This window comes from Vulpes lagopus, chromosome 19 (genome assembly GCF_018345385.1).
Source record: "Vulpes lagopus strain Blue_001 chromosome 19, ASM1834538v1, whole genome shotgun sequence".
Taxonomy (NCBI): Eukaryota; Metazoa; Chordata; class Mammalia; order Carnivora; family Canidae; genus Vulpes; species Vulpes lagopus.
The window spans coordinates 39,517,722-39,535,413 of record NC_054842.1 but is presented as its reverse complement, the minus strand read 5'-3'; the positions used below and the strand labels follow the sequence as shown (position 1 = coordinate 39,535,413).

General features: G+C 43.5%; 1 pseudogene; it reads left to right on the top strand.

The window, feature by feature from the left end:
- Window positions 1–4,567: 4,567 nt before the first annotated feature.
- Window positions 4,568–17,692, top strand: part of LOC121478688 — a 29,486-nt pseudogene continuing 16,361 nt past the window's right edge.

Below are 17,692 nucleotides of genomic sequence, written 5' to 3'. Positions count from 1 at the left end.
ATCTGGTACAAAACTTGTCAGAGGAGGGTACGAAGCCTTACCTTCATTGTCAGAGCTCAAAGAGCTCCTCTTTTCTCTAGTGAAGCCCTTGAATCTGTCTAGAAAAATACAAAATAACACATTCCAGTACAAAATTGACAGATTTGGCCCAAAGTTGAAGAAGGGTCATAAGCCACGGACACATCATTCAAAGTTGTGTGCCTAACAGTCAAATGGGCCAGGCCATACTTTTGTCAAAGGTTTGTTAAACTAGTTTCATTATAAATACGCTCATGAGGAAAATATGAATAAACTTCAGCACCCAATTTTTTTTGTTGTTTTTTTAGCACACAATTTTTGAGGTGAAAAGCCTTTGTGATCACGTATGTTTGCTAGTTGTCATTTTCACTTCTCGGTTGGACACCACCACCAATGAATAGAGTATACATCAGCTCTTGGCTTATGTGAGATAAATAAATGAAGTAAAAATGCCCCGTAACATTTCATTTTCTTTGTTACTAAAACAACTTGCTACCAAAAAGACTTTCCAGTTTAACGGTGATTGTTTTACGCCTCATCAAGTAGACTAGAAAAGGTGTGTTAAGATCATACTGGCAAAATACTGTTAGGATAGCCAGGGAGCCCTTTGCTAGGCAAATAAAAATGTCCATCCACATACTACATTATTCAGAAAGAACCTCAGTGGTCACCAATGTACATCTTGACCTTTATTCATCAATATTTAATGAGTACCTACAAGAAATATATCAGTCACTGTTTCAGGTACTTAGGATACATGAGTGAACAATAACAACAAAATTGTCCTACCCTCATAAAGCTTACATTCTAGCAGAGAAAGACAGACTTTAACAATGAATGTATGTATATGGTGAAGTAATACAGTATAGGAGAGGAAAATGGGGCTGGATGAGGAAGGTTGAGAATATATAGTGCGGAGTATGTGGAAGTTGGAACTTCAAATAGGATGATCAGAGTAGGCTTGTGAGAAGATGGCATTGGAGCAAAGACTTGACAAAGGTGAGAGAGCAAGCCATGGAGATATGGGTGGGAAGAAAGTTCTAGTCTTATCTGGGACGTTCAAGGACAGCAAGGAAACAAGTGAGGCTAGAGTGGCTAGCATGGAGGAGAGTTGTGGAAGATGAGGTGAGAGAGGAAATGAGAAGGGGAGGAGATCATGTATGTTCTTATAAAGATTTGTGTTTTACTCTTGGTGAAATAAGAGAACCAATTGCAGGAACAACAAAGAACTGATAAAAATCTGGCTTCGAAGAGGATCATTCCACCTTCTGTGTTGGAAAGAGATTTCAGGGAGATAATGCTAGAAAGAAGGTATTTCTGGCTGCTGTTGCTACATAAGGAACAACCACAAAATCTCAGCACCACAAACAGTAAGCATTTATTCAGCTCATGTGTCTGTGAGGTTTTGGGGTCTGCTAATCCCAGCTGGGTACAGCTGAGGTAGCTTCGGTGCCACTTAGGGACTGGTCCTGCTATACCTTCTATTCCTCTGAGACCAGCAGGCTAGACCTACAATTTTCTTTTTGTGAGAACCATCAGCATATAGATGGCATTTTAAGCCATGATCTTGATTTAACATTTAAAAATTGCGTATCAAATCAAATTGTTGTATAGAGTTTTTCACTGTGTCTTGTAAAGAATGGACAGTGAGTCTTCTATGCTTTCACTCACCCAAATATTCTGAATGTCAAGGGGAAAGGGACTAGGATTTTTTTTTTTTAATGGTGAATGTTTTTGACTTCATCACTCTGGAAGCCAGTAGAGAGCATCTCTATCTATAATTGATCATTTAACTGTTGCTCAAGTTATATATCACGGTCATTTATTCAGTGTCTTGAACAGCGTGAACCCATTACTTCGGAGCTGAAATACCATACTTTTAATATTGGAAATAAGACACGTAAAATTTTGAGAAACAACCAGTGATGCAGACAACTCCATTCCTCCATCCCATTGGCTATTTTCCAAAAAATTATTTTCTTCTCTCCTGAGAGAGAGAAATACATGGTTTCTTAATGGCCACATTTAAAGGCCATATCTAAATGCTACAAAAGAATATGAAGAAGACTTACAAATACAACCAAAAAATAAATAAGGTCTCCGCTCACTATCATCTTTCTTGTTGAAACATTACCACTTCCACAGTAGGACATGTTAATTGAAAGAGAGGCTGATGCGTATCAAGACAATCACGAGAAAGCACTCTGTAATTTTGGGTTTATGTTCTAGTCAGATACCCAGAACTATCTGACAGAGAGATACCCTACATGTCCCTGCATTCCTAAAGACATATTACGAATTCAGATTTCCAAATGTAGGAGAAATATGAACTAAAAAGCAATCGACTAGATAGGGAAATTCATCTGTGGCTCAGACTATCCATCACTGGGCAGGTATATTCTGGGGTCTGTATACATACGTGGATTCATTAGTGAAGGATGGCAAACCTTATCATGTCTCTCACGAGGATAAAACTGTTGTTTTTCATTCTGAACACAGTTTTTATTTCACTTTTTAAAATTTGTGTTGTAGGGGGTGCCTGAATGGCTCAGTGGTTGAGCGTCTGCCTTTGGCTCAGATCGTGATCCTGGGGTCCTGGGACCGAGTCCCTCATCGGGCTCCCCTTAGGGATCCTGCTTCTCCTGCTTCTCCCTCTGCCTATGTCTCTGCCTGTCTCTCATGAATAAATAAATAAAATCTTTTAAAATTTTTTTGTGTTGTATCTTTTTGCCTATGAAAATGGTGGTCCACGGGTGTATCAAATGCCTGCCAGTATCCTTATGTGCTAACAATGTTTTGAGAAAGACATGCCAAGAAGCTGCAAGCAAATCCAATTCAGTCATTCACCTACCACAAGTCAGGTTATACTAAGTACTTTTGACAGATAACTGAGGAAGAGGTAGAGGAGACTTTCCATTTGAAGGGGAAAAAATTACTCCTAGTAATGTTCAGTCCACAACACCCAGCTGTGCCAATAAGCCAAGCCAGTTTTAAGAAAGATGAAACAAATACAGCCATAAAAACTGTGACCCAACCACATTAAAAAGGAAAAAATACACACAACTCCATTTAGCAGCTCAATTAAGATGACCTCCAGCCATCACACTTGTTACAGTGACAGCGCCTCCCTCCAACACCCACTAGGCTTGGCTTTCTCGGGTAGCCTGGAACCGACAGGGGAATTATTAGCTCTTTCTATCCAGGCATCAGCATTTTACAAGCATTTATGGTGGCTTTAACCTCAAAAGGATTCCTGCTCTGAGAAGTAAACTTTTCTCCATTGTGTATAATTAGCCCAGTGATGCATCTCCCACACTGTGGATCCCCTGGAGAGCAGCATTAGTGGGTCAAGTTCAAGTGATGAAGACACATAGCACAGCTGTGTAACATGAGAAAGCCCTCTGTGGAGACAGGGTGGGGCCTAAGGGTCTCTGAACAAATACTGATGCCCCCCAGGGGGACAGGACAATAGTTTGAACCATATGGCTGGCATGTGATGGAAGTGTTGGGGTGTAAGGGGCAGGGAGCATGTGACTGGGATGTGTCGGTGTCGTCGTCTCTCCTCTTCAACCTTTCACAGAAATTCTGAGCCAGGGAAGGCAGAGCTGGCTGTGATGAGGGCAAAGCAGGAGCAGAGAGGGAGACCAGAAGCTATAAGGTATGTAGGGCCCCTGTAGGATGACAGTGGGAGAAGAAAACTATTGTTTTCAAGTCGATGTTAATTAAACACAATTACAAGAAAGAAGTCACAACCAGCTCCAACCGAAATAGCAAGTAATTGGAAGAGAATAAAAAATATGGATCCTAAACCAAGCAAAGCTGAGTTAGCACAGTCTCACTGAAGACTGAGATGCTGGGACGGAAGTGTCATTAGCAGTTGAGTTGTCCCTGAGCACTCAGCTGTTTTTCTGTTCTAGATTGGTGAAGACATGGGGATTTTGCATTGTTGTAGAACAAAGAGAACCATGACTTGAGGTTCTTGAGTTTTGAAGCTGAGTTTAGACACTTCTGATGGTTCTAATCCTATGTCAAACCTTACAATTCTCTCCCCATTCAGAAACTTGGAGGGAAAGAAGAAAACGTGTTCTCTGCCCCCCTCACAGGCACCCTGGCTATGCTACTGGGTGGGCTTCCTGTGAGGAGAGCAGGTGGCTCCATTCAGAGTGAGACCCTCACCACGGGATAAGTCATGGGAGTGACCAGAGTACTCAGCAAATATTCAGGAATAAATTTGCCCTCTGAGGCACCACCTGTAAAACCCATACATAATTCATGAATTGAGCCATCTGTAGAAAGAAGCCAAAAGATGGTAAATGTGTGACTGAAGAGATTGGGAACATTCAAAACTCCAATCAAGGGAACCAGAGTGTTATTTCAAAGAAACAAAACTGAACTGTAATTGTAATTTAGAAAAATAAATCCTAATCAATTGTATTGTACCCGGTGTTTAAGAACAAGCTCTGGAACACAAAGGGGTTTGGCTGGCCTGGAGCGCACGGTGGGGAAGCTCAGAGACCCCCTCGCTGTTTGTCCAGCCCTGTCAGTCGGGATGGGAGAGATACCAAGGCCTGGCATCAACAAGGTGTATTCTGATATGGCACAGGGCTCACGCACCCAGCCTGTCCCTGGCGGAGCCACGGTGGCCCTCCAAGGACCACCAGGGGCCACCACAGGTGAGAGGAGGAACCCCCACCCCGACGCACCCAGAACAATGTGAGAGCACCTTGTTACTCTCACATATCGAACTTTGCCAAGCATTTTTTTTAATTTCTTCTTTTGAAAACAGTTGTCCCAAATTAAATATCCTCTAAATTTTTATATATTAATATCTTCCCTTTGTGCTGACTTCACAGATGCTAAGCGAGCTGCTGACAATAATCGTTCCCTACTAAAGGGAAGAACATTCCCAAATGGAAAGTGTAAATACCAGTCACTGGCGTTAAATATACTGGGTAGGGATGGATAGAAGCAAGTTTAATCGCCAGCTTCTTCTGAGTTTAACTGGCTCCAATAACACCCAGTCCTATCCCGAGTCCAGTCATCCTCCTGTCCAACCGAGACCCAGTACCGTGATGAAATCAGGGTCCTCAAGGCCCTCAGTAACCCGGGGCAAGCTGGCCTTCCACTGTGATCTCCAAATTACAACATAGAAGTGTGACTTAACTTTGTATTGATCAACTGACCAGACCTCTGCTCTACAGTAAAACCCGGTGACAGAGCAAGTGGACAGCTTTCACTGGTAGCTGCTGTGGCAAGGGGACCATTACTAGTGTGACAGAGGAAGGGAGCGGAGAACAAGGGCCTTGCCAGCAAGGGGAAAGGTTTTTGAGGATGTGCACAAATCAGAAGTTATTCTCTTTCCTCTTTTAAGGAACCCAGAGGAACCCATGATGCCCACCTAGATGGAGCAGGGGGAGGTCACGCGTACACCTCCACAAGCCCCTCACTAAAATGCTGTGTGGCAGGTATTTGCAAAAGGCATTTGCTGAAGGAAAAAAATAAATCCCTCCAACATCTAAGCTTTGGTCTGGAGCATATGCCGCTGTAACAAATTAGCACAAATTTAGTTGAAGACAACATAAATTTATTATCTTACAGAGCTAGAGGTTAGAAATTCCTATCAGACCCATTGGCCTGAAGTCAAGGTGTCAGAATGGGTTCCTCCTGGAGGCTCAGGGAGAGAGGCCATCTGTCTGCCTTTTTTCCACCTCTGGAGCTGAGGCAGTGTGAGGCTCATCACCACGTCCCTCTTGCTTCTGCTATCGTGTTTCCTTCTACTCACACTCAGCCTCCTGCACCTCCTCAGAAGAAGACCTTGTAATAAGTACATTGGGTCCAGGAGAATCCGGATAATCTCCCCCACCCCTTAAAATCCTGAACTTAATCACAATGCAAAGTACCTTTCACCATGTGGGGTAACGTGTTCACAGGCTTCAGGGACTAGGACGCGGACATCTGTTGGGAGTCATTCTCAGCCTACCACAAGCGGATAGCTATGGGGGCCGCTAAAAGCCAAACTGAGGCATATTAAAATTTTTCACTTGTATTTGAGCAAAAATCTATTGTAATGGGGCACCACCCAACCAGAAGTGGTTAAGAGCATTCTGTTTGCTGACAGGTGCTAAAGGAAAGACTTAGAATGAGAAAGTGTGAAAGCCAAGGAAGTATTTGATTGGCTACTGCTGAGAGCCTCGTTGGCTCTTTGGGATTGGTTGTCTTTAGCATTTTGATTTTATAACTTTGAGGCATTTACAGGCTTAGACTTTGGTTCGCTTACATAGACAGCCATGGCATTAGAGCCACCTCAGTCTAATGGGTTCTTTGTTTAATTAATTTAACAATTGGAACAAGAGTACATGGCATGACTGAAATGGAATTGATAAACCTTTCAGACTGAGTTCCAAGTGGTTGCATTCTAAAGGAGAACACTTTGTAACTGGGATATCGACTCTGATTCAGAAAGAAGAGTACACGTCTCAAGTGGGCTGGCATGGATCAATGTGGGACACAAATCACCACAGGACATTAGCACAGATCAACAGAACTCCTAGGACTCACACAACATAAGGAACGAATACTAATAGGCCCTGGCAAACGCCCCCTAAGCCCAGCCAGCTCCACATTTTACCAACTAGTAATTAACACCAGATGCTCAAATATAAGGAGCATCCAGTATGTTTACAATATGTGTGGGTTTATTCTGCAATATATAGGCTGGATGAGAGCTGTGTTCCGCACTGTGTCCTTAAGGATTCCTTCCTGTCTTTCGAAAGTTCTGGGTTGAGAACCCCTTTAGATCTTGTTAAGCAAATAACCTGCGACCAGAGGCCCCAACTGCAGCTGATGGTCGCTATGCCTGGGCCCAAGGTGGGCAGCACCACATATGATTTATTCCCAGTGAACTCATCCTTCCCTTTCAATATCTAGCTGATCAGACCCACCACAAGCCTATTAATGAAGATCTGTTTCATAATCAAGCTGCTTTCAAACTGGGTCTGTCTGAATGCAGATTTATTCTCTGTCTTAGCTGTGCGATGGTGAACTTAACCTTTCTGAAACTTGGTTTCATCGTCCATAAAATATAGACTGAAATCTCTACCTTGCAGGTTATTATGATTATAAGGGATAAAGTAGAATTAGAGTCAACATTAGAGCGTAGCACTCAATAAATAGTAGCTATTACTACCGCTGATAGTATTTTCTGATCTGTAAAACAGGGATGCTAATATACATTAGATCTGTGTAAGGAGTGAGGTAACGTGTGTGAAGCATCTGACACAGTACCTAGCACAGAGAAGTTACTCAGTTATGATTCATCCCCAACCCCTCCTTCCTTGCAACCCTCACAACCATTCTGTTGGGTTAACCAAAAAAGAAAGAAGTGTTGGCTCCAGAAAACTGGTATTGGAATGTAAACCCTTTTCCAGAGACAATCCTCTCAACATCTCTCTCCCAATGGCTCATGAGCATGGACTCATTTCTTAGGAGAGCTCACCACACACCACTGGCCCCAAGAGCCTGTCCCCAAGGAGATAGGACAGGTCAGTTTTAACTGGATGGTACATGAGTGTGCATAGGAAAGTATTCACCAGGAACCTCTTATGAAAGGATCCTATGAGTTACAGAGACACAGCTTTAACCAGCTGGAGGAAAGACATGTGGGAGGGGGGTATTTGTTGACTAATGTAACAGAAAAGTCTGATGAGCATATCTGATGAATATGACTGAAAAGACATCAGGAAGTAAGTATGTCATGCTCAACCTCTTGACACCGCTTCCTTCTGTTTCCCTTTCTCAAGAAGCTACCCTCCTCATGGTGACCCCTGGGCACCAGCTTGGCAAATGCAACAGACAGAAGGAACTTCTTTCTCAATAGTTCCAACAAAATCCCTGAGCCAGAATTCTTAAGATAAACTTGAATAAGGCGACCAACAACCCCACGCAAGTCACTGAGGCCAGAGATGGAATATGTTAATTGGATAGACCCAGGGGACATGTCCATCTTGGAGCTGAGATATATAGATGTTGAGGGAGCAGGTTAGTAATGGCTTCCACCTGAATTCCATGGATTGAGTGGGTGATGAGTCGTTCGTCAAAGAAAAAACAGTGCTAAGATTAAAAGAAGCAGGAGTGGATGACAGAGAAGCAAAATCCTCCAGAGGATCCAAGAGAGGGGGCCCTGGGTTACCTGGGCAACAGGAGGTCTCCAGGCCAATGCAGCAGGCCCTAAAAATGGGAGGAAAGATATGTAATGTCTAAGCAGCTCATTCTCTTAGAGTTCTAGCCCTATCTGCTTATTATCAAGTGATCATCACATCCCATCAGCCTTTCAAAACAGTCTCTAGAATAGCTATGATTCATTTTCTTTATAACACTTTAGAAGATTCTACATTTTCAGAATGTGAACCAAGAACTGAGGTTAAAGCCAAACAGCCACCCAACCTTGCTGCCGCTCTGTCCTGGACAAGCTGCCTGGGACAAGGACGAGGGTAGAGAGCCGGTTTATTAACCCCATCTGCTTAAGGAGCCTTGTTTCTCAGAGGGTGCTATGAGGTTGGGTAATTAAAACGAAGAGGAACCTTAAAACTCACAACATTTGTTCATCAGATCACTGTGTGGGTCCCCAGCAAACTTGGTTACCCTGAAAAATGCCCATATGTTCCTAACTCGAGCTGTTCTCATCCCGTGATCAGTCCTCAATCCCTGGCAGTTTTTCACTTCCCTCCCCAGTTACAAGTTCCCTTATGAAAAACTTATCAAAGGCTTCTGAAAAAAAAAAAAAAAACCAAATAAATTACAGCCACTGGCCCCTTTTATCCACTGCTTTATTTCAAGAACTTCTGACAGGTTAAAGAGACACAATTTTCCTCACTCCAAAGGCATGCCAGCCTGTTCCATTCAAGCCCTACCTTTTCCAGCTGCTTTAGAAGATGAGAGCTTCAGTTTGCTTCATTTGTCTGGGCCTCCTTACAGAGAAGTTAGATCATTAGTCTGTGACTCCCGAGGATAGGCCAGCATTCTTCAGCATCTGCAGAGTACAATCAATGTGGCTTAAATTAAAAATAGAGCAAAGTTCTGACCTGTTTGGCCACAATTCTACAAAGCCTGCTTTTAAGGATGAAGTGGTTCTGAACCAAATCGGCAAGAGAGCCAAGAATATTGGTTCTTAACCCTGGTCATACATTAAAATCATTCAAAGAGATGTTTTTAAAATAACCATGCCTAAGCCTCGTCTCAAGCTAATTAAATACAAATCTCTGAGGTTGGGGCCTAAGTTCTGGAATCTTCTTTTAAACATGCAGCCAAGAACTACAGCATGGAAGATGCTGGAATTCTCAGGGCATCAGTCCAGGACATCATTTCTGATTTGTCCGCAGGCTGGTGTCACCTGGGAAAAGACATCTGCAAGCATCCTAGGAGCTGTGTGTCCCATTCATCGTGTCTTGAGTACCTGAGGATGACAAGCTTATGAATTAAAGGATCCTGAGGTCAGCTTTAAAGGAGGCCAAATCCCCTGTGCTTATAGAAGAAAACTTCACCTAGTCACAAAGGAAGACAGTGGCTGATAAAGGAAGTGTGTCACCTAAGCTATAAAATATCAGGCCATTAGGGTACAGTTGACAAAATTTTGCAGTGACAGCATGTCAGGGCCTGGGTGTTTATTCTTCCCAGACTCTGACACTTAACTTGCTATGCGACCTTGGATCAATCTATTAACCTCCCTTGTCGAGTTTATCCACTTGAGGAATGGGCATGGCCTTCTTGGCACTTAAAAGATCCTCTCCATAGAAATAAAAGGCATTAGCCCTCATCTAAAAGTACCTTTTGACCTATAATAACTGAATGAAAGAAAAACAGGAAGTTTTTCATCGACGTTGTTCATAGTCAAGAAAGGGGCAAGTCCTCCTAATAAATTCTAACCCTATCCTCTCCCCATTGCCTAATTCACTATTCACAGAAATAAGGGACAGAAGTACTAAAAATGCACCAAACGAGACGAAGGACCCGTTCAAACTCCCTCAGTATGCTGGAGATAAATGCTTTGAAAATTAAGTTGATCAGAGCTACTCAGAACTGAAATACATTTAGGGTAAATTAGAGATTCAGAAGTTTCAACAATCTGATGAAAAGCATAAAAACCCACAAGCTTTAAAAGAGCACCCCAGATCTACAGAGATATCCACACGTTGTCAAAATTTCTTTTTTGTTACCGAGAAACAGGAAATAAAGAAAGGGAGGTGGAAGGGTTGTTATTAATCATTATAAGGCCCCTCGAAAATAAAAATTGATACAGAAAAACTGAACAACATCCAGAGACAAAGGCTGATATCGGGGCCCATAGACCAACCCATCCTGGCATTCGTTCCCTCAAAGTCTTCAGTATTTCTAGGTCAAGTGGCTGAGAAGATGGACTTAGACTCTTTATATGATCTCCATTGTCAGAAGGACAGAACCTGGGAAGCAGACTGATTTACCCTTCCCAGGCCTGGCACCTGGCTCTAGAAGGCAACGGTAGTTGATTCTGGAGGGCACAGTGGGTTCTGTCCATGTGTGGACAGCCGAGAGGGCACACAGGCGATTTATCTCCCAATGTAAATTCTGTGTGGCAAGGTACTGAGATGTTGACATCAAGTCTCAGAGGACCATCTACCTTCTAGACTTACTCCCATCAAGATGATCCATTCCTTCCTTCCTTCTTCTGTTCGCTCTTTCAGAAAATATACTCTATTTCTATTGTGCGCCGGACTTAATGCTAGGTACGGTAGATGCAGAGCTTCAAAATAAATTCCCTTCCTTTAAGGAGTGTGTAAGAGTTACGGAGAAGGAATGCATAGGGCACACCATGCAATGGGAGGGAGAACCTAACCCAGATTTGAGAATAGAGTCAGGAAGGACTCTGTGGGAGAGTCAACTAAGCAGAAATGAATTACCCAATTCATTAATTAATAACACAAGGTAAAAATTAGGGAGATTGCACCCCAGACAGATGGAAGAATTTACGCAAAGTTCAGGAGATGACCATTGTTCAGGAAGAGTGTTCCAAGCATTCCCATATGGCTGGAATGGGAAGAATTTGAAGGCAAAAGGAAAAGCCCCTTTGTAGAAGCTAGAGAGGTAGACCAGATCAGGAAGGGTTTTGCACGTCCTGTTAAGGAGTTTGGATTCTACACTGAAGTTAATGTGGAGTCACAAAAGGTTTTTAAATAAATAAGAATGGGCAGCCCGGGTGGCTCAGCGGTTTAGCCCCGCCTACAGCCCAGGGCGTGATCCTGGAGTCCTGGGATCGAGTCCCACGTCAGGCTCCCTGCATGGAGCCTGCTTCTCCCTCTGCCTGTGTCTCTGCCTCTCTCTCTCTCTCTGTCTCTCTGTGTCTCTCATGGATAAATAAATAAAATCTTAAAAATAAATAAATAATAAAAAAATAAAAATGAAATAAAATAAAAATAAATAAATAAATAAATAAATAAATAAGAACAACAGAGGGAAGGATGGACTGGTAGGTGGAAAAAAATGGAAATGAGGCCAGTTAGGAATGCTCATTACAGTAAAGCAGAAATCCAGGGGCACCAGGACAGGAGTGAGGGGACAGGCGGAGAGGGTAGAGGACCAAGAGCGTCAGTGAATCCCTGGGGGTGAAGAGCCAGAGAGCAAGCAGGGCTGGGATGAGCCAGGTTCTGCGTGGGGTGACTAGGGGCCCCCCTGAGAGAGAAACCATGGAGGCAAAGCGCATCTGGGGAGAGGAGAGTGAGTTCAGTTTCGGTATTACTTGCAAGCTGGGTCCGTCAGCAGGTGACTGGGTAAATTCTGGGCTGGGAAGAGAGATTTCGCTAGAAGTAGAAACACAGAAGTAGAGCTACAGAATGGAGGAAGATGCAGTCGCCTCAGAAAGCCTGTTTTGAGGCAAGAACGGGGTCAAAGCCAGATCCTCCCTTGGGGAACGTGTGGGTTGACAGTGATGAAATCGGTAGGGACAAAGAAGGAACTTAAAACCCATCAAATGCATAAATAGGATGAAGCAGTGTCGGCTACCAGTTATTGAACATTTAGCAGGTGCTGGGCAGTGCATGACTGTGCCCAAGTGATCTCATTTCATCCTCAAGCACCCGGGGAGGTGTTTCCTGTGATTACTCTAATTTTTCAGAGAAGCCAACCTAGATTTATAGAGGTAAACAAACTTGTCCCAGGTAATACATTAGTAAGGGAAGGAGCCCGGTTTGGAATCTAGTCCTGTCAGATCACGGGGCATGAACCTTGAACTAATGTATGTGTGTATTAAACCACCATACACTATTTGAAAAAAAGAAAGAAGAAAGAAAGAAAGAGAGAAGAAAGAAAGAAAGTAAGAAAGAAAGAAAGAAAAGAAAAAGAAGAAGAAGAAGAAGGAAGAAGAAGAAGAAGAAAGCAGAAGAAGAAGAAGAAGAAGAAGAAGAAAGAAAGAAAAAAGAAAAAGAAAGAACTTTCCTTTTCTTCTACTCTTTATGAAGGTGAGAGGTGATATTTTAAAACACAGATATTAGAAGAAGAAACGATGATTCCAGGGCTAGGAGAAGCATGCAGAAAGATGTGGTTTACTAAAGTCATGTCACAAAGTGTCTCAGCTTCACACTGGCTGTGCCGGGGCCAAAAAGGAATCGTGGGGACCAGCTAGATGTCCCTTAGTCCAGCCCTCCCTTCCTGCAGCCAACAAGCACATGCTGCCATCGTAATATGGTTCATGCAGCGCAGCAAAGATCTCTGCAGGGTGGGTGGGCCAGGGACCGAGATGCTAAAGAAAACAAACTTTCAAGGCAGAGTGGAACTTTGCCAAAAAAGTGTTATTTTCTTCAGCAAACCATCAAAAAAGGAAAGTGCTGTTCACTTGTTTGACATCAGATAAGATGATTCTCACACTTTTTTTTTTCTTTTTCTTTTTCTTTTTTTTTAATTTTTATTTTCCTCTGGAAATCTGTATCTGCACAGGGCAGACTGGCCTAGAGCCTGGTTTTGTTTTCCAGGATTCGCAGTATTCGGACCGCAGGCTCAGCTGGGGCCCGACCTCATCTCAGAGATGGGGTCCTTGAGGGGGACTGTCCCCGTGAGCCCCTTCCACAGAGTCCCACCAAGGCCCGTGTTGCCTCTCTGATTTCACACCGCTGACCAGAGCACAGCATTTCAGAAACCAACTGTTTTAAGGTGAGTGATTCTCTTCGCTAAACTCAAGACTGGCAGCCTAGCACACGTACACACACACACACACACACACACCCCTCTTCATTTCTAGCAGTATCTTATCACCTTGGTGAAGAGTGCAGTGAAGCAGAAAACAAATTCAGGAAGTGACAGATGACACAAGCATTTGTCCAATTAGCAATAAGAAAATCACAAGCGCCAGTGGTGAGCACTCATGTTGAACAGCCAGCTCAGCAAAGAGCCTTGCTCCGCGTCTCTCTGATCTAATTAGAACCATTCAAGCCACGACTGACCAGCTTTTCCCTGCATTTTTAGTATCCTGCAGACCCTGTGCTCTCTTGGGCGTTAATGAGGAACATGAAGCCATCAATAGTTTTGATTAAGCCAAAGACCATTGCGCTATTTAGATGCACCATATTTCATCCATTCAAAACATGCCTTTTTCCTCCCACATTTTAACATCTTTAAAATCAAAACGTGCCTTAGAATCAAGGCAATCATGGTACAGTTGTCATTGCCTCTGCGTGGCAAACTTGGTCCCAGCTGTTTATATTGTCATCTGAATTTCAGCTGAGTTCAATATGTGGTTGCAACAACGGGTATCGAGGTTCAATGCCATTTAAAAGGCTCCTGAAAGATTATCCTACATTTTGGCACTCAAATAATGAGCTATTGTGTATGCATAAAGAAACAGAGGAGTGGGGTGTAAATTGACATTTGTGAAGCAAATATTTGTTGTTATAGGAACAACTGCAATTCTATACTTTCTCACAAAGCTACAAGCGACTGCTTTTAAGGCCTTTAAAAAAAGAAGAAATCCACAAGAAATGAAGCAGTTATATTTGCCCCACACCATGCAATGCAATGGAAAGCAGGAGTAATTACAGAAAACCCCTCGGAAGGGATGAAAGAAACTTCACAGCAGTTAAGGGGCTAGTATTACAGACTCAAGGGCCACAGACGACCACTGTTAGGACACTGTGTTAGAGTTAAAAATAACTTTTTTTATCTTAGAGGTTCATAAAATGATGGTGAATCTTATACTCCATGGCTTCTTAGGTTTGGTGAAACCTAGCACGTCCAGAATCACTTGCACCCAAGAACCCTCAGCCACCCTTTAAAGTACTTGAGAATTTGCCAAGAGCAAGCTCACATTTCATGAGAAGGTAGCCACTTGCAGACTTCGACTTGAAACAGAGCTGGGCCCACGTACCCAAAAGCATCACCTACCCTGTGGCAGATGTCATTGTTTGACATCTTGTCCCCTCTTTTCCCTGTGGACACAACTCTGACTTGATTTAAGCCATAGGGGGCCCTGTACTTCAGAGGAGCCTTATTTCCTCTCTACTCTAGGGAATCTCCAGTAATCAATCCCAACATGATGATCTCTTCTCTTTCTCATTGGTTATTTTAGGGGTAGCAGGTAACCCAGTTTTGACCAATGAGATACGAAGGAAAGGAAGAGGGAGGGTGGGATCTTAAAAACAAATATGCATGAGAAGAGAAGGAAAAAAAAAGGTGTCTTTTCTACCTCTGGGCTTGCCGATGCCTGGAGCTACTGCGGCCACCTTACAATCATGAGGAGGGAACTGAAAGACAAAGACACACACTGAAGATGGAGAGGACCTAAATCCTTGATGACATCACTGAGCTTCTTTCTTAAGCCTAAAGCCTGGTTTCCATCTAGTTTCTCTGGTTATGTGAGATATTGCAAATCTTTATCATTCAATCACTGTCAGTAGTTGGATTTTCTATGACTTGCACCCAAACTCATGTAATTAATCCACTCCCCACGCCACCCCCACGCTGCCATGATACCACCTTCCCTTCTATACTCCTTGAAGTATAGCAGCTTAAAGCAGCTTAAATAGCAGCTTAAATAGCAGCTTAAAGCAACACACATGTATTTTTGCACAGCTTCTGAGGGTCAGGAGGCCAAGAATGGCTTATCTGGGTCCTCTGCAAAGCTGAAATCAATGTTCAGTCAGAGGCGGGTTCTCATCTGGAGGCTCAACTGGAGAAGGTTCCCCTTCCAAGTTTCCATGTAGCCATAAAACACACAACAGCTTGCTTCTTCAAAGCCAGCGTTGGAGATAGCAAGACAGTCTGCTAGGGACATGGAGTCTTATATAATTTAATTATGGGAGTGACATCCCCTTTGCCACATAGTATAATATAATCAGAGGAGTGACAACCCATTAGCCTTGGCATATTCCATAGGTTAGAAGTGGCTCAGTGGTTGAGTGGCTGCCTTTGGCTTAAGGCGTGATCCCAGAATCCTGGGATAGAGTCCCACATCGAACTCCCCACAAGGAGTCTGCTTCTGACTCTGCCTGTGTCTCTGCCTCTCTGTGTGTGTCTCTCGTGAATAAATAAATAATATATTAAAGAAAAAAAAAAGAAGTAAGTCTCAGAACTAACCCACATCAAGGGAAGGGAATTACACAGGGGCATGAACACCAAAAGGCAGGGGTCACGAGGTCATCTTAGAGTCTGTCCAATTCACACAGTCAGTGGCTCTTGTGGATCTGGAGACCAGTCCTATTCCAAAACCCATTCTCTTTTAGTTTAACTACGAAGCCTGAAAAATAGAAGAATATGTTTCTAAAAATGTAGAGCCTTCTGAAAATAGAATATACTGACTGTAGAGGTCCTGAACTTTCCGTCACTGGAGATGGCTGTGCTTAAGTTGGGCAGTCATTTGAGGTGGATGTGGCTAAGAGACTTGCCTTTAGCAAGAATATCCTGGGGCAGGAGCCAGGGAGGAAGTTGATTAGGTGACTTCCAAGGTGCTTCCACCTTGCACTTCTGATTCGTTCAGGCACATCATAGAATCACAGAATGTTAAGACTGGGGGGACTCTTTGAGATGAAACCCCTGCACTTTACAGATGAGGAAACAGGTTTAGAGAAGTCAGCACCTGTCTTGGGCTCATTGAAATTTGTTGGTGAAACCTGTTGCTGATAGGCTTCAATGCAGAGGGTGAAAACCAGGACTTAATACCTGTCTTCAAGAAGCGTATAATCTAACAGGGAGAATGCAGTAAAAATAAAACATACTAGACAACGAACAGGTTCTATGATGACAGTTTGAGGCACCCCAGAAAGCCAGAGGAAGAGAGAAACCTCAGGAGCAGGATGAGTTGTGAGGACAGATGGTCAGGTTAGATTCAGACCAGCAGACGTCGAGTACTTCGGGGACGTCCAGGTGATGAAGTCTGGTACAGGGCTTCTCAAACCTCGGTGTTCACACAAACATACCTAGGGACTGCGTTAAAATGCAGCTTCTGATTCAGCAGGTGGAGATTGGGGTTCTGCATTTCAAACGAGTCCCCAGGTGATACAGATGCTACTCATCCTCAGACCAACACAGTCTCAGTAGCAAATCTAATAAAGCAGCTGCATAATCAGATCTCAGATACTGGATCTTCAGCCCTTTCCCCCTCATTCCATTGTCCACTCTGAATAGGGTCAAAACTGAAGGAGAGACACCAAGGGGACTCTCCCCTTGGAGCACCAGATAGGAGCACCTTCACCAGAAGGCCACCATGGCTAGCCACATCACCTGGGAGGGGAAGATGCCTTTTAGGTGGTTCAAAGAATTCATCCACCATTTCTAACCTTCAACTCACATTTATGAAGCCTAGTTTTTGAGACAAAAATCAATGACTCAGCCTAGCACTACAAGTACTTAATAATGTGGATCAGGAGCCGCTGGGTGGTTCAGTTGGTTAAGTGTCTGACTCTTGGTTTCGGCTCAGGTCATGATCTCAGGGTCACGAAATTGAACCTTGCATTGGGCTCCATGCTGGGCACAGAGCCTACGTTTAAGATTCTTTCTCTCCCTCTCCCTTTGCCCCTCCCCTGCTTTCTTTGTATCTCTGTTTCTCTCTCATAATAAGTAAACAAATCTTTAAGAAAAATGATGCAGGGACGCATGGGTGGATCAGCGGTTGACTGTTTGCCTTTGGCTCAGGGTGTGATCCCAGGGTACTGGGATCGAGTCCCACATTGGACTTCCTGCATGGAGCCTGCTTCTCGCTCTGTCTTCCTCTCCCTCTCTGTCTCTGTCTGTCTCTCTCTCATGAATAAATAAATAAAATCTTAAAAAAAAAAGAAGAAGAAGAAGAAGAAGGAAAAGAAAAATGATGCAGATCAGTGTCCCTGATTGGCCAAGACTTGTGGCTGTGAGGGCAGGTGATATAACTGGCTGGTTTCAATGCAGAGGGTGAAAACCAAAAGAGGATGGAGCAGGGGTGGGGACAGAACACTAAAAGGAGAATCAGGGCTGAATTGAGAGGAAGCCAGAGCGAGAAAACAGTCTCCTAAAATGACCTTTCCCTTTTTCAGACAGTACCTAGACCCACTCTGCTATGTCAGAAATGCGCTAAGTCCACAATCCTATGAGACTATTTTCTCCATCTCACTCTAGGCCCAGTGCCCATGTCGCCTAAGTTCTTCAGAGACCTACAAAAATGTTGGAGGCCAGAATATAAAATCATTGG